The following is a 26723-nucleotide window of genomic DNA, read 5'->3' as shown; positions in this document are numbered from 1 at the left end:
ATGCAGTTTCCTCCACTACAAATTCATGATCCTCAACCTCAGCCATGCTCTCAGCATCACTTACTACTCCCATGATTGATTTTTAATTTTCAGTTTTCAGCTTTCATTTTCCCTAATGGCCGTTCCAAATCCTCACCACCTTCCTCAAGCATCTTTTTCACGTTCCACTCCTTGAATTCAGTAGACAACATTCCCTCTAAATTCATCAGGATAATCGAGGGCTTTAGTTATTGGAGTTTTAGAAATCCACCCTTGGTCACAAGTTTATAGGGTTCCATATTCTTCCTGAGGGATCACTTCTACTTTTATGGCATAAATATACCCATGCTGATGACTTTCAAATCTATATCTCTAGCTTGTACTTCTCAATCTTGAAGACCCGTGTCTATGGAGGTTCCACAGAGATTTCAAATTCAAAAGGTTCAAAATTGAACACATCATTGTTTCCCTAAGACCTATATCTCCTGCAGGGCATTCTTCTCTTCCCAGGCACCATGGGGGTAGGAGGCATGGCCACCATCTACTCAAGCTAAGAGGTTGATGTCATCCTTGAGTTCTCTTTCTTCTTTACTTTCCACATGGATTCAGTTTCCAAGTGCTGCCAAACTTTCTTCTTGTTTCTAGAATCTCCCTTCTCTTCCTTGTCCTAGTGCAGTCTCTTGACCCAACTGGACTGTCCTGATAGTAGTTTCTGAAGCTTCCAAACTTTTTGATCTCAGACTTGGCCCCCTCGATCTATCCTCATCACTGCTGCTAGCTAGGTGATGTTTCTAAACACAAATCTGACCATATCACACTCCCACTTAAGATCCTGCATTGACTCTCCATTGCCTACAGGATAAAGTCCCAGTTTCTTGGCATGACATGCATGGCCATCTGTGATTTGGCATTAGCTTCGTTCTGCAGTGCTTTCATTTACCAATCCCTATGGAGCTCCTTATGCTCCAACCAGAAAGAAGAGCTTGCAGTTCCTGTGGGCTGCTTTGTTTTTCTCACTCTATGCCTTTACTCATAATGTCCCCTCTACCGAACTGCGCTTCCACTCCTCTGCCTTTATCTGGCCAACTCCTATCCTTTAAGACTTAGTTCATGGGTCACTTCTCTTGGGAAGCCTTTCTTGACAAGCCATCTTCCCCTTCTCCTGAACTCCAGGCAGCATTAGCAACACTGCCCTTGTGCTTCCACAGCTCTCTGTTCATTGCATTGAAAACATCCCAGTGTATTTACCCATTTATGTGTCTGGATCACAATTAGATTGCTAGCTCTTTGAAGCTTAGGACTGTGTCATATTTCTCCTTGTACCTCTTTGTCTAGCAGTGGCATAGAGGAGGTGCTCGATAATGTTTAATGTTGAACAAGTAAACGAGTGATCCATTAATGAAATACTATTTCATTTATTTATTTATGTTTATTTTATTTTATTTTTTGACAGGGGGAGAGAGTGCACAAGTAGGCAGAGCGGCACACGGAGGGAGAGGGAAAAGAAGGCCCCCCTCCAAGCAGAGTGCTCAATGTGCGGCTTGATCCCAGGACCCTGGGATCATGACTTCAGCTGAAGGCAGATGTTTAACCCATTGAGCCAACCAGGTGCCCTAAAATACTATTTTATATTTAAAATGATTTCTCCACTTTATGAACAAGCCAGAGAGTAATCCATATCAACGAACATCGTGATTATTTCTCAATCTGATTATGAGTAACAATAGGCAGAACGATAGTCAAGTGGTGCCCAGAGTCAGTGGGGCCCCGCGAGAGGAATCTCGAAGTGTCTGTAGTTGTAAGTGCTGTGGTGGCAGACAGCTAGGATTCCTACAGAGTGCCAGAAACCTGCCAGACTTCCATTCTATTCATACAAAATGCTCCCAGTTTAACCTTCAGTGTTTATAAGTTTTATTTGCCGAATGAAAACTCATTTGCTATACCTTAAGTTAATAACCTATAGATTTATGATTTGAAGTAAAAAATAGGACAATGGGAAACAAACTAGAGTCACAGCTCATTTTTCCCCCTAAAATGACTTTCTTAGGATCTAATGCTTTTACAAAGAGCCTAGGCAGAGCAAGAGCTGAAAACACCATTGCTTTCAAAGCATTTCTTTGTGGAATTTAAGGAAGAAGGTTGGGGAGATCGGCATATTTTCCTGAAGTTCAGCACTGAGGGTTTTTTTTTTTTTTTTAAAGTAGGCTCCACCTCCAACGTTGAGCCTAACTAGGGGCTTGAACCTGCACATGAGGACCTGAGCTGAGATCATGAGTCGGTAGCTTAGTAGACTCAGCCACCCGGGCACCCCGGTACTGTTTTTGAATTTCAAGTATCACTAGGTCTCCTTTTATAATTAAAGTCATAATAAGTAATAATAGTGATTTTAAAAGAAGGAATTGCTAGTAATAATAATAATAATAATTTTATAGAAGTCACATGTCCTCCAATGCCCAGTGAGTGGCAGGTGTTTTTCACCAAGTATCCTACTTATGCTTCCCAACGACCTTTAAACAGAAATTATTTTCCCCTTTTTCTGTTTGAACTGAGGTTCAGTGAGATCAAATAACTTGAGGCCGGTCCAAAGGACGAGCTGGGCAGACTCCCGGGCCAAAGGCCACGTGAGCTTCGGCAGGTGACACTGAGCCTCTCCTGGACTCTGGGTTTTGTTACCTGCTCGCGTGCATGGGGATGCAGGGCGGTGCGAGGCCGCCCACGAGGGTAAGCACAGAACGTGCTGGAAAGGTGCAGGAGCCACAGGCGCGCGGGCGGCTGCGAGCCGGAGGCAGGGGCCAGGCGGCCGCCAAGAGCGGGCTGGACGGGCGCGCCCCACCGAGCCCTTAGGTAGGGGCGAGGGGCGGGGCCTGGGAGCGCGGAGACACCCGCGGACCGGCCGAAGTGCCGCCTCTCCCGGGGGGCCGCGAGGGGAGCAGGGAGAGCGCGCGGGCATCCCGGAGCCTCCGTGGCGGCCCAGGCGGCTCCAACTGACTACCCGAAACCGAGGCCGAGGCCGCGCTCGACCTTCCTCGGGGCGGCCTCCCCGGGAGCGCGCGGGAAGGGGACGGTCCTGCGCAGAGCCCCCCCCGCAGGTTGGTACGGCCCGCCCCCCCCCCCCCCGCCGCTGATCTGGCAGGCTGCGCGCGCACCCTCCGGCCCGGTTCCCTCCTCCCGCTCCTCGCGTGCAGCTCGCTGGCCCCGCGCCCGCCGGGGACGCGCCGCGCGCCTGGGCGGAGAGGAGCGCGGCCGCGGGGGCGCGCCCCGGTGGCTCCGCCCCCCCCGCTCCCCTCCCCCGAGTCCCGGGTGCCCGGCTCGCGCGGCGCGGTGCGCGGAGAGCGGGGACCCGGCGCCAGCCCGCCCGCCCGCCCGGCCCTGCGTCCCCGCCCCGGCGTGCGAGGCGCCGCGCGCTCCTGCCGCCCCGCTCGGTGCATGGAGGGCGCCGCTCGGATCGCAGCCGCCGCCGCCGTAGCCGCCGCCCGCGCGCGGGGCATGACCTGGGGGTGGCCCTGGGAGCCGGCCGCCGCGCAGGAGGTGCGGGGACGGGGTCCGCGCGGCCGAGAGGTGCGGGGGTGGGCGCGCCGCAGCCCGGGAGGGCGGGGGGCCCGGGGGGCCCGGGGGGCCCGGGCTCGGGGCGCGCGGCTGGGGCGCGGGCGGCCGCGGGGGTCCCGGGCTCGGCGCGGGCCGGGGAGGGCGGCGACGGGTGCCCGGCGCGGGGGCTGCGGCGGTCGGCGCCCCGGGGCCCGGAGCCGCGCGGGGGGAGGGCGGGCCGAGGTGTCCGCAGCCCGCTCCCGCCCCCTGACCGAGGCCCGCAGGCAGGTGAGGGCCGGCGGCGCCGCGAGTGGGGGCGCCAGCACGTTTCCCCGAGGGAGCGGGGTCCCTCGCCTCTCACCTCCATCCCGCGGCGCGCCCGCGAGAGACAGTGATTTATGTGCGGGGAGAAGCGAGAGAAATTTCCTGCACAATGTATCTTTCTCTGCCTTCACAGACCCAGCGCCTTCCCAGCCCCAGGGAGTGCATTTTTCCTTGCCCTCCGTGAGGCTTTCTGTGGATTGCATTATCATTTGCTAAATGCATTACAGCTCGCTCTTTATTTCGGTCTGCAGCTTCCAGACCTTTGTTGCTTTCTCTCCGCATCTAGGGATTTCAGCAATAAATCACTTGAGGAGGATAGATGACTCTCGCCCTCGCCTTCATTGTTCTCCCTAACCCCACCAAATCAGGTGGAAGGCTCTGCAAAAGGAGCTCTTCTCCAGCAGTGCCTGCCTTTCCTTGGTCAGGACGACCGGAGGGTGGCAGGTGCTTTCCGATGGAGAAGTAGACTTTAGGGGAACCTCATCAACGGAAGGTCAGCCTCTGTGTGTCCTAAAGCAGACACTTTGAGAAACAGAAAGTTGAACCCCGAAGCTAACAGGAGATTCGTTCTCAGCGGTCAGTGGCCAACAAAAGTGAGAGAAGCCAGTTCTGTTTCCGTGCCTCGCTGATACCGTGGCCCTGCGCCTCCCCAGCTGACACTTGGCATATACCTAAAGGGCAGTGTCAAGGAGGAAAAGGTGGGAAGCGGGGCCCCAAAATAAATGGGATTATTCTCACTGTAGTTCTAAGCACGCTAGGACATTTCGTAGCTCATTTTTGAAAAGTAGTCTATTTTAGCTGAAATTGGGGGTGGGGTGGGGTCGTGGTTCAGCTTTTAGGACAAGATGAAAGAAAAATTTTCTGGAAATTTTAAATTAGTGCTTAACTAGAAAGCATTCTTAGGAACCCAGAGAGGCACCAAATACTGTAGTTTCTGTTATGCACATGTTGAAATAAACTGCCTCATACTTGAAGTTATATGAGAAGGATGGAGAAAACCTGTTTCATTTTGTAAAGACGTGCCCTGGGTGTGTGCTTGGCAGTGGGTAGAGCAGAAACATTTATGTTTCTATAAACACACACACACACACACACACAAGTGTATATTGTTTAACTGTCATGCGAAAACTCGGATATAGTATTTGGAAATCTGTCTTTGTTTGAATAGTTTAGTCAACCAGGAAAATCAGTTACTAGAGGTACTGTGCTATTGTTTGTGTAGTAACTCACTTGGGATGCTTTGATTGATTGCTGTGGTTCTCATCAACCTCCTCTTCTGTGGAAAGTACTTAAACAGCCCTGACTCTCAAGCCGGGAAGTACAAAGAACCCTTAGGACTTGGAGCATACTGATCTAGCTTGTGTAGGTTGGCTTCTAAATCAATCTTACCCTTTGCCTTCTTTGCAAGAAAGGAATTAAGTTCACTTTAAGATAGGGCCCCTCTACCCCCCCACACCCCCCATCAGCAAGGTATGTATATATCTGTCTATATATATATATTTATATATCTATATATGTAGATGGAGGCTTCATGTGGGAATAGGAACCTCTGTCATGGGGCTTTGCTCTAAAGAGGTCAGGTAAAATTTGTTGACTCGTTCTCCTGCTTTTCTGTTTTCCACTTTACCCTTATGCCCTCATAGCTTTCTAGATGATTTCATTTATGAGTTTGTCAAAATATAAGTTGAAGTAAAAATGTTCTTCTCTAGAGATGTTTCTTTTGCCAAAGTTGGGACTAAAAATTGGTGACTGTGTCTAAGCATATCTTGGGGAAATGATTTTAGGAATTCAACCTGATCTTAGTGATATTAGGCTGGGGTAGGAAATTAAAAACAACTAATTGAAAAATTGGCTATTTATAACACGTAATTACATTGGCTATGGCCTTGTAATTAGCATTTGTACTATGTAGAAGGATAGATAAGACAACACATCAGGAGAGCAGATGAGTTGTGTACCACGTAGTCTTTCTTTAGATATATGATCTTACTACTTAATAGGAACTAATTAGATTAGAAAGAGAATTTGGAGTCTGGTTGCTAAATAGATTGCTTTGAAGAACTCGATTTTATGGTGATTTTTGATTAGTGCTTCCTCTTCTCTCCCTCCCCGCCCCCAAGAACTTTTGTTGCCTTGGATTGAATTAGAGAATGTTTTATTGTTTTTATTCAAGGTTTTATATTGTATGTAAACATTCCATTTATTTATAAACATTCCATTTACAAATTTTTGTTGTGTATATGGCACTAATTGACTTTTGAGAGGCTGAGGAGGAGGGAGGGCTTTGAGTCTTCTCAGTGAAAATTAAAAGATGGTGTATGGAATATCCTTCATGTCATTTAAAAAAATATTGGATTACAATTAAGTGAAAAACTGTTGGTTTTTTTTTTTTTTAATATTAATCCTTCAAGGTTCTCGTCATTGTTTGTGCTCTTTCCCCCATTGTCAGGCTTAAAACATACAGTATCATTGTCATCTGTCCCCTGAATAATGGTCCTGAGGTGATATTATTAATGTGGCTTTTTAAAATCAAACTAATTATACTTGCCTAAAAGAGCCACATGTGTGTGATTCTAGCTGCCTGGTGCCTTTTGAGAGCCCGGGAGACAAGCTAGTGAATAGAGCTGAAAATTCATTCTGTATTTGATTAAATGGAACAGACTCGCTGCTCCTTACCCCAGCAGGGGCTATGAGATCTCTTGATCCCCGAAGCGGCTCCAGGACCCTGGGAATTCCATTAGCGAGCACCTGAGGAATTTCTGCCCTGCAGTGCCTTTTTTGTATGTGTGTATGTGTGTGTGTGGAGAGGGAGGGGGAGCTGAGTGGTGATGGGGCGGTGGAGGGAGGGGGGCGGAGAGAGGCTGCATTAGAAGACTCCATATGTTAGCAGATCTAAAATCAAGGCATGACTTAACAGCTTATCTTGTAAGAGAAAAGCCCAACCCGAAGGCAGATTGCTAGTCAGAACTTTCTTGCAAGCAGGACTGTGTGGGGATGTGTTCTTAGCACTGAACCCAACGCCACTGTAAGTACAGAAAGTCACTTCTCTGCTTTCCCTCTGAAGCGCAAGCATATACACGTCGCGGACTCGGTAAGTTTTCTCTGAATGATCTTTTGATAAAGATGTGAAATTGTGTTACAGTTTGGTCTTGCCTGCAAGGGCCCATGTATTCTAATAACTCCTTCAGCTGAGAGCAAAATCAGACTTTAGGTGAAGCAGATTGCTTCAGGAGCAGAAATGAAGTGCTCCTTCGAATTGTGTGCTCTTTAGTTTTTTATGTGATTTTATTGCCTTCTTGTTGCATTCTTAGAGAATTTAAATTCATGTAGGGTACATACGTCTCTTTCCTGCTGTCTTTTTTTGAGAGTTCTGGCTGTTAGGGTCTTTGAAGGCATTGCTCTGCAGACTTGCCAACAGCCGCAAGTAAATGAAAATAGGTCTATCAGGAATATCCTGTGAAAATCTTTGGAGCAAAGTGTTTGAGAAGCATGAGTGTATCTTCCTTCCCTGGCCCCTCCCTCCCACCCCCAGCTGCCCCAAATAATCTTTGGATGCAAGCATTTCTCCGGATATTAGTCCAGTGTGTTTCTTGTGTACTTTTCCAGGAGGAGCAGCTCTGGGTCTTGGAGTGTAGAGTTAATTGATTTCTGTATTCCGAGAAGAGTTAAACGTGAACGTGGATTCCAGTGCTAGTTTTCAACGGATGCGTGATGCGGTGGCTCATCCGATGGTTAATTTCATGTATTTTTGTCCCTGATTAAAATCACGTTGCGTCACAGTCCTTTCCGTCTGGCCACCATGTAGTGCTCTACCAAATTCTCCTCACAATACAGAGTGTTGAGAAAATAAAGAAGCCTTTTAGAGACTACATTTAAGCCTTTCCCACCTTAATCCTGGGTATACCTTCTCCAGGACAGCCACCTAGGAAGGACTCTTGAATGAATTGGAGTAAACACTGAAGTCAGCACTGTGCCTTTCTTGGTTCAGGTTATATGACTGAACTGAGATACATTCCCCTTACCGTTTTGTTGCTTAGAACTGCATGGCCCGTTTTATTTTTAGACGATCGCACCACAGATAGAATTAAAAACTTGACACAGAAAGCTTGCTTTTCAGCTGCATATTCTTTTTTTTTTTTTTGATTTTTTTTTTGTTTATTTATTTATTTATTTATTTATGATAGGCACACAGTGAGAGAGAGAGAGGCAGAGACACAGGCAGAGGGAGAAGCAGGCCCCATGCACCGGGAGCCCGACGTGGGATTCGATCCCGGGTCTCCAGGATCGCGCCCTGGGCCAAAGGCAGGCGCCAAACCGCTGCGCCACCCAGGGATCCCCTCAGCTGCATATTCTTGTTGGAGACTGGCTCACCTCTTTTCCTTTATGTGAGCCGGGCCACTGAGCCTGACCAATGTCTTGGTTTCCTCATCTGGAAAATGGAGATAACAACAGCATCTCCTACCGCTGTCGTGGGGATTACATGGGATATTGAAAGTAAATCTTTCGCTTGGATATACTGAAACATCTCTGAGTTAGCTGCTGTACTTTTAGTAATTCCTCCTGGACACATTGGTTTATTCCTTTGATCCAGAGTAATTTCCTTGAAATACTGGCTAGAAAGGAATTCTCAGAAGCCAGTAACAGTGTGGGGACACCCAGCTGTTGTGGTGTGCTGCAGTTTTCTTAATTTTGCAGTTGAACTGCAGAGGCGCTTGGAAACAATTTTGCGTTTTTCTAATTGATCATATAATGTAAGAATGTACACTTAATGGACACTTAAGTGAACAGCCAGATTCAGTTTTTGCATATGCACATGTGCGTGGTAACTATTCCCCAGATCAGGCTCCTTGGTGCCCCTTCCCAGACAACCCTGCCACCCCCAGCCGGCAGACACTGTTCTAACTAGTCTCACTGTACATTAGTTTTGCCTGTTCTTAAACTATATTTATACAAACGGATTCATATGGTATGTGCTCTTTTATATCTGTTTTTTTTTGTACTGTTCATTATGCCTGTGAGATTCATCTATGTTACTGTTTACGGTCTTTTAAAATTGTTATAGCATCTTTTGTAGTAGTTCATTTTATTGGCACATTGAGTATGTAGCCATTGGGGAGAAAAACCAGCACTTCTTCCTAAATTTTTTGACAATCAGATCCTAGGGGTTAGCTTAGAAAAGTTATCAGGACCTTATTTTTGTACATAAAACTGGGTGAAGGTAATATAATTACTCTTAATCACACTTACATAAAGCAAATCCACTGATAACTGTGTTCTTTTGTGTGTGCGTGTGTTTTATTTTTGATTTTTTATGAGAGACACAGAGAGAGGCAGAGACAAAGTCCGAGGGAGAAGCAGGTTCCCTGCAGGAAGCCTGATGCAGGACTTGTTCCCAGGACTCCAGGATTACGACCTGAGCCAAAGGCAGATGCTCAACCGCTGAGTCACCCAGGCATCCCCATTTTTAAATTTTTTTTTAAAATATTTTATTTATTTATTCATGATAGACACAGAGGGGGGGAGGAGCAGAGACACAGGCAGAGGGAGAACCAGGCTCCACGCAGGGAGCCCAGTGTGGGACTCGATCCCAGGACTCCAGGATTGCGCCCTGGGCCAAAGGCAGGCGCTAAACCGTTGAGCCACCCAGGGATCCCCTGTTTTTTAATTTTTAAATTTAATTTTTTTTTTTTTTGAGAGAGAGATAATGTACCAGCTGGCCGGGTGGGGAGGTGAGCAGAGGGGAGGGAGGGAGAGAATCTTAAGCAGGTTTCACACCCAGGGCCTGACATGGGGCTCGATGTCATGACCCTGAAAATCACGACCTGAGCTGAAATCAAGAGTTGGATGCTTAACTGGCTGAGCTACCCAGGCGCCCCTTGTGTGTTTTAGAAGGGAAGGAAGAGAACCTCAAAGCAGAGAAAGCCATCTCAGGTAGCTTGTATCTTTTGTGCATAATAAATATTTACAAATGTACAGAAGAAACCACTAGCCTGGCATTCACGTGATACTCTTTTAGAAGAAAAGAGAACAACACGATGTTCTTTTTAAACAACAACAACAAACAAACAAACAAAAAACCCCAAAGTGGAAGAAAGGGGAGCTAGGATGTTGTTACGCTACGGAAAGTTTTTGAGAAACAGGACCATACCCTTTACGGAGAAGAGTTTTGGCTTCTTACTTGCAGTCAGACAATGCCTATATGTTTAAAATTCCTGTCTGTGTTGTTGGAATTCCCTAATGTGCTAAATAAAGTTTATTTCACCAAATAGTGAAACGAGTACGAGATGATGTCAGTGAATTAGAAGGCTGCTTATTTGTTTTTTTTTTTTTTTGTTTTGTTTTTTGTTTTTAATTTTGGAGGGGGTTGCAGCTGGGGTAAATAGCTTCTATTTCTGTGTTTGGAAATGTTAAGGAAGGATTTTCTGGATGTTCTGCTTGAACACAAGCCATTTCTCTGTCAGGAGACATTGTACTTTTCAGCTTTATAATTTCATTAGATCTTATTATGTCGTACTCCTGGACACAGGGTCATTCTTCACATATAGCCATGTGCAGGGATGGTTTCCCCTGGACCCCGGAGAGGCAGGTTGTCCGCTTTTCTTCTTAAATCAGACCACTGGTGGCCCAGTTTTCGGGGAGGGTGGGGAGAGTTGAAATAGTGATATATGATTCATCTTTTGTCCTGTAGGGGGACTCAAAAGATGCAGATTTTGGTTCAAAAGGAGGAAGAACTGTGACAAATAGGGCTGCCTCGTGATAGAAAATGCTCTTTTGAGGGGACACGAGCTCCTGTTACTAGACATTTGCTGAAGACACTGTGGAAGGCAGATTGAACCACATGACCTCTAAGGGCCCTTGCAGGACTAAGACTCCATGAAATGGGCTTTTATGAAAGAGTGATTCTGGATAACCAATCCACGTGTAATTTTGGAGAGAGAAAAATGTGTTAAAAATTTCCAAACGGGGGTGCCTGGGTGGCTCACTGGTTGAGCCTTTGTGTCAGGTTGTGATCCCGGGGTCCTGGGATTGAGTCCCTCATTGGGCTCCCTGCATGGAGCCTGCTTCTCCCTCTGCCTGTGTCTCTGCCTCTCTCTCTGTCTCTCATGAATACATAAAATTTTTTTAAAAAAATTCCAGACGGCCATTGAATAAATTTTCTCAAACTAATCCTAGTTTAAAGTTGAGGACCACCTCTACTTGTCAGCTCTTTCCTTTAAATGTAATTCTTTGTTTATCACTAATAAGTTAAATGCCAGATATTCTTCCCATCTTTCATACTTAAAGAGAAAATTGGGACTTTTCCAATATTCTAAATGTGTATGTGTCAGAGATGATAATGCTTTACACGTAAAGTGTTTGCTACCTTTTTATGTAGGTGCACATCTGAGAATTTCCTTGAGGCCCATCCACTGGCCCATTTATTTATTCACTCCTACAACAAATGTATCGTCAAAATGAATAAATATACGTCTTTGCTCTGTGCCTTCTCCGCCACCATACTTTCCTATTCTTGACTTTCAAGAGAGATAACTTGGGGGGAAAAGGCTGATACCAGTGACTTATTCTATCAACAAAACTATACTTGGGACATTTTCTGAGGCCCATAGTTGTTGACTCCAACATACACATCCTATATCTGTAAATGTGTGTTAATAATTGACATTTAGAATGATTGAAGGGAGGATAGAATCCTGAATCACCAAAACCGTATCTTCCCTATTTTATAAAACAGAAAAGTATAGTAGATTGAATTTTTTTTTACCATTTTGTGTTTATGTACACACATAAACTGTCTGTGCCTTCCTTTGCTATAAGCAGGTTTCTCTCATCTCTTTGTTCCTTTTACTTTTTTACCCTCCATCATTCTTTTCAAAATTTGGGGGGGGGGGCGGATAAGAGGAGATTCGAATATGAGACTAAAAAAAAAAAAAACTTTTTTTTTTTTTTTTTCTGCTTAAACTGTTAGTAGTACATCGTCTCCCTATCTTCAGTCTTGGTTTGGCCTCCACGCCAAATGATCCATTTTTCTCCATTTTGCTGGAGTAAAGATTGTCCTGAAACCTCAATCTGATCATATGAATGCTGTCCTTAAAATCAGTTTCTCTAAGGCCCCTGCCAGAATCACTCACTCACTTATTAGGGCCCAGGTCTTCAGTGGGGTGTATGGGGTTCTTTCCCTGTTGGATATTTCTGTGGCTACTTGGAATCACTGGAATGAACCTTGCTTTCTTTCCTGCAGGCTGGGAACAGGACTGTGTCTGTCTCTTGTGGTCCTGGTACGGTGTCATCATTATTTACATGTCTGCTTAGCCTTATCTTCCTCCTTAAGGTCAGACAATGTGATTTCCCTGAGAGGTGATTATCCCTCTCACCCTCTTACTTGTGCTGTGCTGTGCCTAACAAGTAGTAAATACCCAAACGGCTGAATGAATCAGTGCCATAGCAGTGCTTCTCAGGTGTCCCTGTGATTTGGATTTCTTGGGGGATGTTAAAAATGCAGATTCTGATTCAGTAAGTCTGGGGAGAATCCCAAGATTGTCCCTTTCTAGCAAGCTCTCAAATAATGTTGATGATGTTGAGTGGAGCCCACTGAGTGGCAAGATGCTAAACTGTCCTCTCAAGATCCGTTGTGATTTCTACATCCAGTCCGCTCTGATTTATTTATTTATTTATTTATTTATTTATTTATTTATTTATTTATTTATTTATTTATTTATTTATTATTTATGAGAGAGGCAGAGACACAGGAAAAGGAAGAAGCAGGCTGCCTGTTCAGAGCCAGATGTGGGACTCAAACCCGGGATCCCAGGATCATGTCCTGAGCTGAAGGCAGACGCTCAATCGCTGAGCCATCTAGGCATTCCTACAGTCTGCTCTTAAAAACCCAGTTAAAGTGATTCTGCATGTTGAGCACAACTTCAAACCATGAAGATAAAAGAATGCTTTAGATAAAGAAAAACATACTTAAATGTCACATAATTACTAGAATTCATGTGTGATGTTTTAACAATTTTATTTTAGAAATGGTTTTCTTTTTAACATTTTAAATGGATGAGTTGTTGAATATATATTTAAAATGTGTATTTTTCTTCTGTGCAACATTTGGTGTCTAGAGAGAGAGCTTGATGTTAAGTTTTGTCTGTTTTTTAAATACTCAGCATTGCAGGTGTTCTCTTGGATATATAGGTACTAAAAAGTGCATTCTGGCTTCTGTCTCTTGCCAGGGAAATGCCTGAGAGTTATTGGCTTTTTATGGTATCACGGTAAAAGTAATTAGTATTCTCTATTTTACTATAATTTGATGTCTGTTCAACGAGTAATTGTACACACTGCCTGGTTGGAGGTAAATTTGGCAAGGGGGATGAATGTTTAATGGATAAAATACTACTTTCATCAGGCCATGAAATTACTCTAGTGACATCAGAACTTGGCAGCCTCTTTTATTCCAATAAAAACAAAAATAGCATCATAAGCTAGGGGTAAGACATTTTTCTTGTCCATTTGTTTTGGCTAATTTTCATGGTTTTGGCCTCAGCGTGTGTATATAACAAAATAACACAGTGAGTAATAGGCAGTGAGAATTGGGGAGTGAACATAGTTTTAGCTAAACCGCTGTGCCGCCGGGGCTGCCCTAAACTGTTCCTTTCAGTTTGGTGACTAGGAGAGTGTGAGTGTGGGTATGAGGGATCCTTATCCATAAAGTGGAGTTAAACTTTATGATTTGGCCTGATATGACCTAGCTTGCAATATGTTGAAAAAGTTTGATGATTGGCTTATAAAATCGTCACATGACGGTGGGTGTCTGGGTGTGATTACAAATGTGACAGTACACTTACGTAGAAAAGGTGCTATTTAATCCTTTTTTATAATCATGCATAAAATAACATCGTGTTACCAGTTAATTCAGTTTGATTGAATGTAGCGTGTTTTTCTGCCTGTCTTGCCCTGTTCACTCTTGTTGTGAAATTAGATTTTTAGATGTTACCGTGATTTTTTTAAAGACTTATTTATTTATTAGGGGGACGCAGAGTGGGAGGGAAAAGGACAAGCAGGCTTGTGCTAAGTGCAGGGCCTCGATCTCAGAACATGAGATTAGGTCCCGAGCCTAAACTAGGAGTCGGACACTTTCCGGACCATACCACCCAGACGCCCTAGATGTTACCATGATTTAATGACAGCTCATATACCAGTTTGGTGTCCAGGCATCTGAGCAGTAGGTCCAGTAGACCCAAGGACTACTAAATAATGAGAAGATACTTTTATCATTCTTGATAGATCATTAAATTCTTGAGTAGAGCCATACTACAGCCTGTTAGGTTCTGTCCATGATTTACCTCATGGGTTCATCTTGCTGTGATCACCTTTTTAAAAAAGTTCATTTTATTTCTTCCATTAAATTTTGAATATTCACCCGAAATGGAATTACAGGTTTAGTGTCACAGTAAGGAGGACTATAGTTCTGATAGGTGAAAGTATATTTCAAACCTAATTCTAAGTAGATACTTCTACTTCAGATGTTTTCAAGTCATATTATAGTTTGATTAGAATGGTTCAGATCTCTTTATCTGAACTTTTGATTCACATTTATGATGGTGAGGCATAGTTTCTATTTTTTATGATCAAAACCTTTTCTGAGATTAAAATAAAGACATTGCAGTTCTACCCTGAATTTCTAATTCCAAGCTCTAGTCATCATGATTTAGATTGCTTTGTGTTTTAGTTGGATTTCTTATTTATTTATTTGTTTGTTTATTTATTGGATTTCTCTTTTAAAAGAAATTGCAATACTCATGTTCTGACTGTAGACCTGTATAGGTCTTTCACATAATTTTCATCATACATTGTGTGTGTGTGTATGTGTGTGTTTTTAATCCCATGGCTAACTAAAGCCAATTTTGAGTCATTATGAGTTACTAACTGTGGTCTCCTATTAGGCTAGCAAACATAGTTGTCATTATTTGTTATTCCTTTTTGTGTTTGAGGATGCATTTTAAAAGAATCTATTGTCATAGTGGTTAGGTCTTAAAATAATTTCACATTTGTTACTATGACAGCAGCCACAGTGGGGTTTTTAATCATACAATACAGCTTGTGCAGAGATTGATAGCAACGTTTTGTGGCATCAAATAAATTTTAGCTCTGGGATTTCACTACATATATCTTATTATTGTCAGTAGGGGTTCTTGTAGCCAACTCCCAGAGTGCATTTCTAAATGTGACCCTTCCAAGTCTGGGCTGTATCCCACCGCAATGAAAATAACATAAATTGTTTTAAAGAGAGATTGTCAAAGGTTTCCTTCTTTTGGAATCTCTCTCTGAGATAGGAGATGATCAGGGAAAAGATAAGGAAGTGGTTAACCCTGTAGGACAAAGATCAGATTTGTGTTTTCTTAGCTAGTCATGCATACGTACAAAATACTTAATTGGTTGTGATCATAGATGTCAGCTGGTCGCGGAACCAGATCAACAAGGCACCTCCTCTCAAACTCCTGAGGCCCACAACACACTAGAAAGAGAAACTGAGTTTTGAGTTTTTCACTCATTTCTGCAATTGAAGCTTTTTTCCCCCCTCCATACTGAAATGTGAGTTTTCTGGCAAAAAAATCCTTCCACTTGACATTTAGTAGGCATACGAAGTCCCCATTTCCTTGTAAAAGTTCTTCTAATTCGGTGAGAAATACTAACTGCTTTTGTGTCTGATTCACCTGGAGTGGACGTACCGCCAGTATTACTGGGGCCAGTTAACAGTAAGTGATGTGGTGACAAAGGGCTGGCGTTACTGCTTTTGCAGAGTGGGACTCTGCAGACTTGCAAGGATGGTGCCTCCAGAGGACTGGGGAAGCAAAGTGCTGGCTCGCCTGGTGTTGCATGGGTGAACCACGACCCCCCCACCCCCCCACCCCACCCTGTGCTCCCTTAGCTCCTTGCTGAGGAGGGGCCCGGTCCAACAATTACTCCTCCTCCTGTCTCATGGCTCTTTGTATTCCATACACAGAGTAATTTCCTCCTGTTTCTGATGTTGATCTTTTCTTACATAACTTTTATGCAGCCCTTTGTACTTTGCAGTGTTTTACAGTTTTGGTGTGTGTTTGCTTTTCTGCTTAAGCATATGAAGTAGTGAAATTTTCCTGGGAATGGAAGCCATGAAGACAGTACGTGATTGAGCATTAGTATCAGACACGAGAGTTTTAAGGTAGCTCAAAGTTGGATGAACTTGAAAAGTCTCTCTAATGTTGAGAAAGGAGGTTCTTTGTAGTCTTTCTAAGCGTAAATTAGGTTGTAATTGCACATTTAGTAATAGAATAAAATACTTCTAAATTTTTTTTTTCTCTTTGATATTTCTAAACCACAGACTCTGCATTATACATTCTGTTGACCTAAGGGAAGTTATGGAAGTGAATTTTGCCTAAGGTAAAATTGATTCCCTGGTGTCTTGGATTTTTAAACTCTTTCCTTTACAGAGGTCACTTTATTTTTATTTCTAGCCACAGGGTTCCTTGCTTTTTTCTAGCACATTTCTTCAGAGCAGGTACTTGGGTGCTTAGAAATTCTTTAATAGAATGTCCCAGCTGAAAATGAAGTTTGGAAGCCCTTTCCAATTCTTTTTTTTTTAAATTTTTATTTATTTATTTATGATAGTCACAGAGAGAGAGAGGGGCAGAGACACAGGCAGAGGGAGAAGCAGGCTCCATGCACCGGGAGCCCGACGTGGGACCCGATCCCGGGTCTCCAGGACCGCGCCCCGGGCCAAAGGCAGGCGCCAAACCGCTGCGCCACCCAGGGATCCCAGCCCTTTCCAATTCTATGTAAAGTAAGGAAAATAGCAAAGGGAGCTTTTTTAGAAAGAAATCTCATTTTTATATTTGTGTCTTTGATTATGTAATGAATGTAAAATCTAAATTGATACGCTCTTTCTCTTAACAGTTGTCCTGTATCCAAAACATGACGGATGGTATCGAGACATAATGTGGTTTTTCATTTCTTGGATTTGTTAGAAAATGAATTCAAGCTTTGCAGTTAATTTTAAGTGATCCTTTTAATGTTGCTTTGGTCACTTGTTATTTCTTTTTCGTTTTGTATCACTGTAGTGTTGGCTAAAACAGATGTTAATGCTAAAGCATTTAATGACAGCTAATTTGTATCCTTTTGGTGAAAATCAAACCAGTTGTTAACTGTCTAATGAAATAGTTTAAAAATGGTTTTGATGAGCAGATTGAGAAGGAAAGAAAGAAACGTAGGTATTCTTAAAGGCCACTCATGCCCCTCCTCCTTCATTGGGGTGAAGAGTGAGTTGTAATAGCAACAGAGACCAGCTCCCAGTAAGAGGTGTGAGGCTGTTTATTTTCACTCTGGAGATGTATATACTACAGAAGGAAAACTCTGGCCTTGCTTAACCTAAGCAAGTCATTACTTATCTACGATCTGGCAAGCAATTTGATTAAAGTTGACAGAGCTCATATAATATCAGAACCAGGCCCTCTTAATGATTGATGAAGCTTGTCTGTAAGGTCTTTTTTTTTTTTTTTAAAGGAGAAAAACTGAACAAGAATGAATACTTGTTCAGATCTCTAATTACCAAGTATAAGCCAAGTCTATAATGTAGTTGATCTATCGCGATTGATATGTATTAGTTTGCATGTTGCTTTTTAGGTAACGATTGAATGGCTTCAAAATAATAGTTTTATGTCAGCAGGTTAATTTGGCTTTTACGTGATTATACTCTTGAAATTCTAGAGTTCCTGCCTCCTATTTTTAACATCTTTTAAACGTGGTTTTCTTTGATGTTTCTTTGATATTCTTTAGTGGAAAATTTAACCAATAAGAGTTTTCCTCCTTGTTCCCTTATGAAATTGAGTTATTTGAAAAGTCTTTGGCTTTTTAAAATTTTTTTCAACCCCTTGCTCTCTGTGTGAAAATGACTTGGACAATTGTCATAGCTAGCCATACACGCCTAGCTCAGTTCTTTGCTGCATTATTTGTTTCTTTTTCTCATTCCCAACAAATTGATACTAAATGTGACTTGAACGTACCCAATGCTCTTGCTACACTTTAAACGAGGTCAACTGATGAAGACCATTGATTTTTATCATTCATATGTTGCTTAGTAGATGGTTAGTATAGGACTGGTAGGCACCTCCCCTGCCCCTACACCTTGTTTTAAAGTAAACTTAACATGTGCAATTTCTAGATTAATGAAACAGTTAAATTGAGAGTGAATTAGTTTTCTGTAAATCAGATTTTTCTTAACCTGGGAATTTTCAGGCTCGTATCGTAAGGGTTTGGATGAGGGTAAGCTCGAGTGTGAGTACCTGGTGTCAAAGCCAGATTTCACTATAGCGTGTGACACAGCCTCCTTGTGGTCAGAGTGTGGGAGGTGCTCCTGGAGGGTGAGAGTTGCTGCTCTGTTAAAATTGTTGTCTCTGCGATGGGGGGTTTGTATTCACAAAATATGATGTTCTTGTGATATAGATGAATTAGACTGTCAAATTGAAATAAAGTGAGTGGGGATTAAACTCTAGGGAGCTACAGATGTGAGAATAAGCTAGAATTGATGATATGTTTTTGTTTTTGGATTAGTTAGCATCTGACGCATAGCGTGGAGAGCTGTTAGGTGAGTGCTATCCGTGTTAATGGGCAACTTTTGGGTAAATCTGTGAATCTCCGTATAACTGAACACCACTTGACTTTCTTGCTTCACCCATTCAGTGGTGTAACTGTGATTCCCCCTTCCTCCGTCCTATCTCCCCAAACTTAATATAAACATACCAGTTTGATACCAGAAAAATCAAATTTATTTTGTGAGAGATGTACTTCCTATCTACCCTTATAGACACGTTCTTAGAAGCAAGAGCCCCCTGTTCTCGGAACCCCTTGCTGACTTTTCCCTTGATAATTTCCCCAACGAGTGGTGTCATCTATGGGAAATCCCAGTGCTTTCTAGAATTCTTATATGTATACTTAAATAATGAGCTTCAATCTTAGGTCCTTTTAAATTTCTTTTGGGCTTATACAAGGTCAGGACACATAAACACTTAACTGGGGCTGGTAGCATTAGAGATCACCAGTAAAATGCCATTCCCAAGTTGTTTCCAAAAAAGAAATAGAATAGACATGGAATCATCAGATGCAAATATTTGACTTGGAGATGGGCCACTTATGCACACTGTGAGCCCCACCCGGGCAACTCCCCCTATTTTGCTTCTAGTTGGCCAACACAAGTATGTTGCCCTCAAGTGACTTGAAGATTAAGATTTTACAGTGGAGGGGGGATCCAAAGAACTGGAGATAGGAGTTGTGGAATCAGTTAAGTGTTGAGAATTCCATCTTTTTCTTCCATCCCATAGGGTGGCCCCATTATTGGATTTTTATCACTGGAATCCGGTTTTTCAGGGAAGCACGGTAATTTTTATAGTGATACTGAATGGGTTTGCAGGAGAAAAAGTGCCACAACTCTACAAATGCACAGACTTTAAGATAATCCTTCTGGGGCCTATAAAGTAGAGGATAAAGCTTGATTGTATTGCATTTATAGTGTTTTCTTAGGGTAATGGTCTTGGTGGCTATTGGAGGTAGGTAATGTTTATAGGATGCTTTTAACTGTTTTGATTTGGGGGACTGTGGATCTTGTGTTTGAAACTATTATTCTTGTCCTTTCCTTTGCCCTCACTCTCAGCTCAGATTTGTAGGGATGTGTGTGATCAAAGAAATAACTGTGTGTTTGATTAGTTAACATAGTGTCTTAACTGAGATGATAATGGCTAGTATTTTGCTAAAAAGGGGTTAGCAGTCAAACTTGGGTAATATATGACTTTTTCAAAAGGAAAAATTCTTGTAAACTAATGTGGATGAAATAATTTTTATTACTAATCTGTTCATTATGTACAAAGTAAACTAGATGTGGACTTCTTCTAAAACTAAAATTTACAAAATAAATACATAACCACAAAACAAGTATAAGTCAAAAATTTAAAATCTTCAGAAATGTTTAGGTTGTCTGTATTGTTTAACAGAAAGATACTTTTGCTTATTTTATATTTCACTTGCCTATTTGATTTGGTTCTTTTGATGCTAAGCATGATTAATATTCTTCTTCTTTTTAAATAATGAGCTTGCTTTTAACTACCAGCCCAGTATGTTGCGGACAGTCACTTCGGGAGTGCACTTGTATGTATAGTACTGGGAACTTTATTTTTATTTTTTGTTTCTTTTAGTACTGGGAACTTTAAAGCCATTGAATGAACTGTTTGAGTGTATTAATACTTACTGTTGCTGAACCAGAGTAATATGGGATCTTTGTAATACGTGTGTTTGCAAAGTTGTATAAGGCTCTTTGCTATGTCACATGCTTTTCAAATTTGTCACACTTATGCTTCCATGGGCTAGGAGATAATTCACATCTACTTTTCTTCTTACCGATTCCAAAACTTTCTTTGTACTCTGTATTCTCTAACATCACTTGACCTTCGCATGTCGTAGACATGATCCAAAAACACAAATGCCAGTTGGGCATTGATACCTTGTGTCCTGTCTTCATTGTCTGGCAGATGATCCCCTGGTAAGTTTACAGTAATGAAGATGCAGGAGCTCAGAAACGGTGAAATTTATTAAAAAAAAGAAAATAATTTTCATGCCTCCAACAACCCATCTGCAGATTAAAATGGAAAAAGAGCTAAAACCTGGTAGGTTTGAGAATCCCTCCAGAATGAGAAGTGGCTGTGGATTCACACTGAAGTCAGTGGACATAAAAACAGATTTATACTCAAAGGTCTCTATTTAGCAAAATAAAAGGGATAGGCTTGGGCCTGGGATTGCCGTGGGTTCAAATGCTATCCCTGCCATTTATTAACTGTAGAATCGTGGGCAGGCTATCAGAGCTTTTTTCTTTACTATTCCTTCCATCGTAAACGGTAAAATGGAAACAGCACCTATATTTAGGATTGTTGTGAGGATCGGTAAAATACATGTAAAATCTTTCACCTATAAACTTAACAAATGGTAGTTGTTTTTACTCTTTGGAATAATTTATCTCGTAAGACAGGTGTTTGATAAGATGTACAAATAGATATATTTCCACACAAATTCTTCCCTGCCTAGTGGAGGCAAGAGGCAAGGGTGGGGTGGAGTATCAGACTTGGCAAGATTTTTCATGCTGCTGCATGTAGAGTCCCTCCTCCTTAAATCATTTCCAAGAGACCCACCATTACCCCAGGAATGGATCATTGCTCTCTGGTGCTGGGGCAGAAAGGTGACAGAGCTACTGACTGAAACATTTGAATCTTTCCCTGGTAACTCTGATTTAAATACTTGTATAATCTTTTAAAATCCTAATTTTAGGGGCTGGGTGGCTCCGTTGGTTAAGCGTCTACCTTTGGCTCAGGTCATGATCCTGGGATGCTGGGATCGAGCCCAATGTCCGGCTCCTGTTCATGGGAAGCCTGCTTCTCCCTCTCCTCCTTGGTCATGCTCCCTCTCCTGCTCACGCTCTCTCTCAAATAAATAAATAGAATCTTAAAAAAAAAATAAAATCCTAATTTATAAATACTTACAAAGGTGGACTTATTTGTACAAATAAATTAGCAAATTGATTTTGTCTGATACCGACAGACAAAATGGAGTGACTAATCCACCTCATGTGTATGTATAAATTAGTATTGTGGCATTTGGCTTAAAAAATGTGCTTGTTTTCCCTAGAGATTTATTTACCACATTCAGGACATTAAAAACAGTGTTACCAATAGATGGGATAGATTGACTCGATAGTTTTAAAGACGTTTATAAAACTACTTGTGGTTTGACCCAGTTAGCTTGGCCAATAGTCTGAGTGTATTTGAAATTCCTCCTTGAGAGTTATCTTCCTAAATTTAATAGAGGCTTTATGTGGTAGGATTTTGTTTACATGATATTGGCCTTACAAAAATCCATATCACATTGCAGGAAAGATGACTATGTACAATAAAAACCCTGATATTTTAGTCTGTGATGCCAATCTCTGTCATAAATGTATGAAGAGTCAGTCTATTGTTTTAGCTACAAAATCTTTATAACAATCCTAAAAGCAGAGACTTCTATTTACCCACTGGTGATCCTATGCCTTTAGAACTTTCAAGATCATGACAAATGCTTTGCAGACTCTACTGGGTCATTTGTGTTTGTGAGCAAATTAGTGCTTTGGTGTTCTATGTAGTATCCCTTTTCTGTTCAGATTTATTTATTTATTTATAGATTTTATTTATTTATTTATAGATTTTATTTATTTATTCATGAGAGACACACAGAGGTAGAGACACAGGCAGAGGGAGAAGCAGGCTCCATGCAGGGAGGCCTATGCGGGACTCGATCCCAGGACCCCGGGATCACACCCTGAGCGGAAGGCAGATGCTCAACCACTGAGCCATCCAGGTGCCCCTCCCTTCACGTTTAAAGGACTTTTTGATAACATCTGTTGTTGTTTTTTTTTTTTTATAACATCTGTTATTTAAACTCTTATTTTTTGCCTGTGGCTCTTCTGTGATGCTGCATCATGCACTTTGTTAATCATTTGGCTTAAGGACGTCTTAAATTATATAGCACATAACTATTAGTCATTGATTTAAAAAATTGACATAATAAGACATCACTAAATTTGGGTGTTCGCTTCCATCCCAGACCAGATAGTAAACAGGTCAGAGAGCGCTAGTTGCTGATTCTCTGAAACTGCTGCTTGGTGATGTGAGACCATTCTCAGATGATCTCTTTTGGTTTACTACAGTGTTTTTAAGCATAGTACATTAGTCGTTTGTGAAATAACCTTGTAATTCCCAGGAGAATTGCTGGGTTTCTCTCAATGTGCGTCTATTCCTTTATCAACACTTATTAAGCGCTCATTTTGTGCAGGAAACCTCCAGGTGTTGGGTCTACAGCGGTGAACAAAATAGACATGGTTCATTCCCTCCGCGGAACTGACAAACATTCAGTGGTTAATCCAGGCCTGGTGGGAATTTTTTACATTTCTGTGACCGGTGAATATCCAGGCTTGTTCTTTTTTCCCTACAGTATGGAGAGTCAGGTGAAATCAGATTCTGCACTTTCTCTTAAGGGCTCCTCCTTGGCTATAATTTTTACCCAGGGGAGATCAGGCTAAAATGAAAATCCACGCCATCCCCAAGGAAGGAAAGGAGGGTTTTTTTTTTTTTTTTTTTTTTGGAAAGGAGGTTTTTTAAAGCATGAGGTTTTCAGAGTGGTGAGTGCAGAGAGAGGTATGGGAACTTTTTTTAGTTGCGTGTAGAGCTGGCTGTGTCCGTTTTCCTGCCTTTGAAATACCAGTTAAAAAAAAAAATACCAGTTTTCCAGCAAAGTCGAAAAGTTTGGCCTAATTTGGAGGGGAATGTTACTAAGGAGGAGTAGGGATGGCACTCGGGGACCAGTTGGGTATTGTTCAGTGGCAGAAACCCGTCAATACCAAGAATATTAAAAATGCTGCTGTAGGGACATTTGTTGGTCACATTCAGTATGAAAAGCTAAGGGATGTCTGTATTTAATGGTCCTTTAGGGGGCACATGTTTTAGCCTACTTTGAAACCAAATGTTGGTATTGAGCTTTTATAATACGTATTGTGTAATATATAACATATATTAATATGTAATTATAATGCCTAATTATATAATCGTGTGTAATATGATACACAATAACATGTAATATATGCATGTATAGTATATATGTATCCAGATGTATAATGTGTAATATATATAATAATAATAGATATACTGATTTAAGACAATGAAAACTTGGATCTATTGATAAGTTGTTTCTCAACATTGATCTTCAAGGCCGCATATTATATTTGAAGATTTTATATTTGGAGTAAAATGAACAACCAGCCAAAAGACATGCAGTCATTGCTTCCAAAAGCCAAATTTATTCTGAAATGGTGCTTTGCCTACTTTTCCATTCTGTTCTAATGAGACAGTGATAGTAGATGGCAGTTTCCTTTTTTTTTTTTTTAAGATTTTATTTATTTATTTGTGAGAGACACAGAGAGAGGCAGAGACACAGGCAGAGGGAGAAGCAGGCTCCCTGCGGGGAGTCCGATGTGGGACTTGATCCCAGGATCACAACCTGAGCTGAAGGCAGACGCTCACCACTGAACTACCCAGTCATCCCAGTTTTCAATTTTTTTAAAAAAGTATTCTTACTTGGCAAATTGTTGGCAAGCTTACATGGGACATACAGGTGTTTTGTTTTATTTTTCAGCATTCCTGATTATTGACATGCAGATGTTTGGGAACCGCTGCTGTAGATTAAATCTAGCAAACTGTCAGTATGCAGTTGTTCACACTGGGATATGGCTCCTCCGCAGTTTGTCCTGCTAGCTGTGTGTCCAGATGTGAGATTTATGCCCCCATGTTGATGATGCATCATTATCAAGAAGGGTTCTCTTCCTTGCCACAGCCTATGTTGGCTTTTTCTCCTCCTCCTCCAACAGAAATGGAAATGCCTCACTTAGTGTTAAGTGCACCTTCATTGTTCCATGTACTGAGGTCAGGAGGCAAGAACCTAAAGTCTCTCTATATAAAGGCTGCTTTTTAGATGTTTTATTAGTACTGCTGTTGGTTATTTTAATTAGTAGTATGTTTTATGTGCGCCCTGAGGCTGTTCAAGCAAAGAATGTAATTCAAATAAACAAAATAATATCTGATGTTTTGGAACACCCACACCTGCCATCTGGGCCTTTCCTCTTAAGGCACACTCATGTTGGCCAGGAAGCTAGGAAGAGAAAAAAACGGAGATGATTATGTAGAGTTATGAAATGTTTTAAACGTAAATTCTTGGAAAGCTTGATAACCAAGTTTTTTAGATTGTTAATGCCATTTTCTTCATAAGCAGCGGTTCTTTTCTTGAAGATAAATACAGAATTTTCATGAGAAGACCCATCCTTTCCATTGTTCTGCATGTTCCTAATGTCTTTTACATGTGTTTCTAACAGTGTTTTGGGGGTTTACAGCCATAATTTGGCTGTAAAATGGTGGATGATGCTTTCTCAATGCAAGAAAGTTTGCTAGGTAATTTCTCCAGTTTTTGTTTTGGTTTTTTTTTTTAACTTAGATATAAAGCAGAGGGGCCACCTCTCCCAAATTTTTACAATGAAATCATAAACTAGTCTCTGACTTATTTTTTCTTTTCAACTTGGCTTTTTTTTTTTTTTGAGTTAACACAAATACTCTCTTTTCTGTTTGCAAACTGAAATGAACTGCATGCTTTTGACTTAATTTTTAGAACTGAAATTGTGTTGATTTTGGATACATTTGCTGGATTTTCCTGCCATTCCCTCTTTCAATTAAGTACAGTCCTTTTTGGAGTTTGCCAAAGATGAGGCAAAACTTGTGTAAGAGGTGCACCTGAGCTTTTAAGTCTTGGTTTGTTTGTTTGTTTGTTTGTTTGTTTTTCACTTAAACACAGCAGTTGTAAAATATTTGTCATAAAGCTGGAAAAAATTATGGAGTTTTTTGCCTCCCTTAGAGACAGAACCTAAGCTACACTAAATGAATAAATGTTCTATCTGACTGACATTCTCTAGGAAAAAGAAATATATCCATTTAGACTACTAACTTATTTTTTAAAAATATATTTAGCATATATTTGATTATTAAAATAGATTTAAACATTTATAATATCTTAAGAAATATTTTTAAAATGAGGGCTCCTGTCACCTTTTGAAACTTTATTATGCCTCAAAAATAGTTTTAAGTGCTATTGTTTATATATAATCCAAGAGTTAAAGATGTCAGAGACTTAGGAAATGAGATCGTGGTGTCTCTATTGTCTTATTCTTCTTTATCACCACCCGCCCCCCCCCGTTCTTTCTTTCCCCTAGCTACCTTGAATATAAGTGCACAATATATTTGCTTTGTGTAAATGAATGAGAAACTGCTTTTTTGTATTTTTATGCTGCAAATTCCAACTGTACTCACAATCTGGCTTAGAAAATGGGTCTAATGAAGAGATTTTAGAATATTAAGCTAAGGATACAACCCAGAGCACTCTTCAAATTCCAAGACCCACATTAATTATGTCATTATGTAAAGAATGAAGCTGTAATGTTTCCGTAAATCTCACCAAACAAAACACAACAAAACACAACAAAACAAAACAAGACAAAAACATCTTCATGTTTATAGAAGCCAATGACGACAAGTCTTTACAAGAAGAGTCCGGCTACCAGGGTATATAGATGTTTCAACATACAGAGTGTATTCTGTAGATGTAAGGTGTGACTAGTGTTGTATATGTAGGAAACATGGAGTATCGTGTAATACAAAAAATTTTAAATGTGCCAGAACATATATATATATATGTCAGAATCTGTAAGCTGTGTATGCAATCTCACACTGCTGTTACTGTGCCAAGAAATGTGGAGTCCTTTTGGAATTATCCTTACTGGTTATAGCACTGTAAGAAAATTCTTGGTGTTCTTAATTTGTTGGGAAAAAGCCATTAATGAATACATTGGTTGATAACATTGGAGTTAGGAGACTGTAGTGTTTGGGGGGTGCCTGGGAGGCTCAGTCAGTTAGGTCTGCCTGTGGCTCAGGTCATGATCCCAGGGTCCTGTGATCAAGTCCTACGTTGGGCTTCCTTCTCAATGGGGAGCCTGCTTCCACCCTCCCTCCCCCCGCTGGTGTGCACACACGCACACTCTCTCCCAAGTAAATAAATAAATAAATAAATAAATAAATAAATAAATAAATAAAATCTTTTTTAAAAAAAGACACTGGTGTTAAAAATCAGGTGTAATCCTAACATAATAAAAATGATTTTTTATGCCTGATTTATCCATGAACATAATTAACAAAGGATTTTCAGAGAAGTTTTTGCACAGAGGAATTATCAGTGGAGTAAGTTTCTGTGTCTTCCAAGCT

General features: G+C 41.4%; 1 protein-coding gene across 4 annotated transcripts in view; it reads left to right on the top strand.

The window, feature by feature from the left end:
• Positions 1-3347: 3347 nt before the first annotated feature.
• Positions 3348-26723, top strand: part of CDON (cell adhesion associated, oncogene regulated) — a 100541-nt gene continuing 77165 nt past the window's right edge. For 2 of the 4 annotated variants that reach the window (XM_055305147.1, XM_055305144.1), the window contains exon 1: positions 3348-3507. The gene's annotated coding sequence lies outside the window, so the exon portion shown is untranslated. Of the gene's footprint in view, positions 3538-6801; positions 6920-26723 lie in introns of those variants that run through there. The other 2 variants (XM_055305146.1, XM_055305145.1) reach the window with 2 other exon arrangements.

The sequence above is a fragment of the Nyctereutes procyonoides genome, unplaced genomic scaffold, assembly GCF_905146905.1.
Source record: "Nyctereutes procyonoides isolate TBG_1078 unplaced genomic scaffold, NYPRO_anot_genome, whole genome shotgun sequence".
Classification (NCBI taxonomy): domain Eukaryota; kingdom Metazoa; phylum Chordata; class Mammalia; order Carnivora; family Canidae; genus Nyctereutes; species Nyctereutes procyonoides.
Note: the sequence above shows the minus strand (reverse complement) of the source record. Positions and strands in the feature narration are given on the sequence as shown.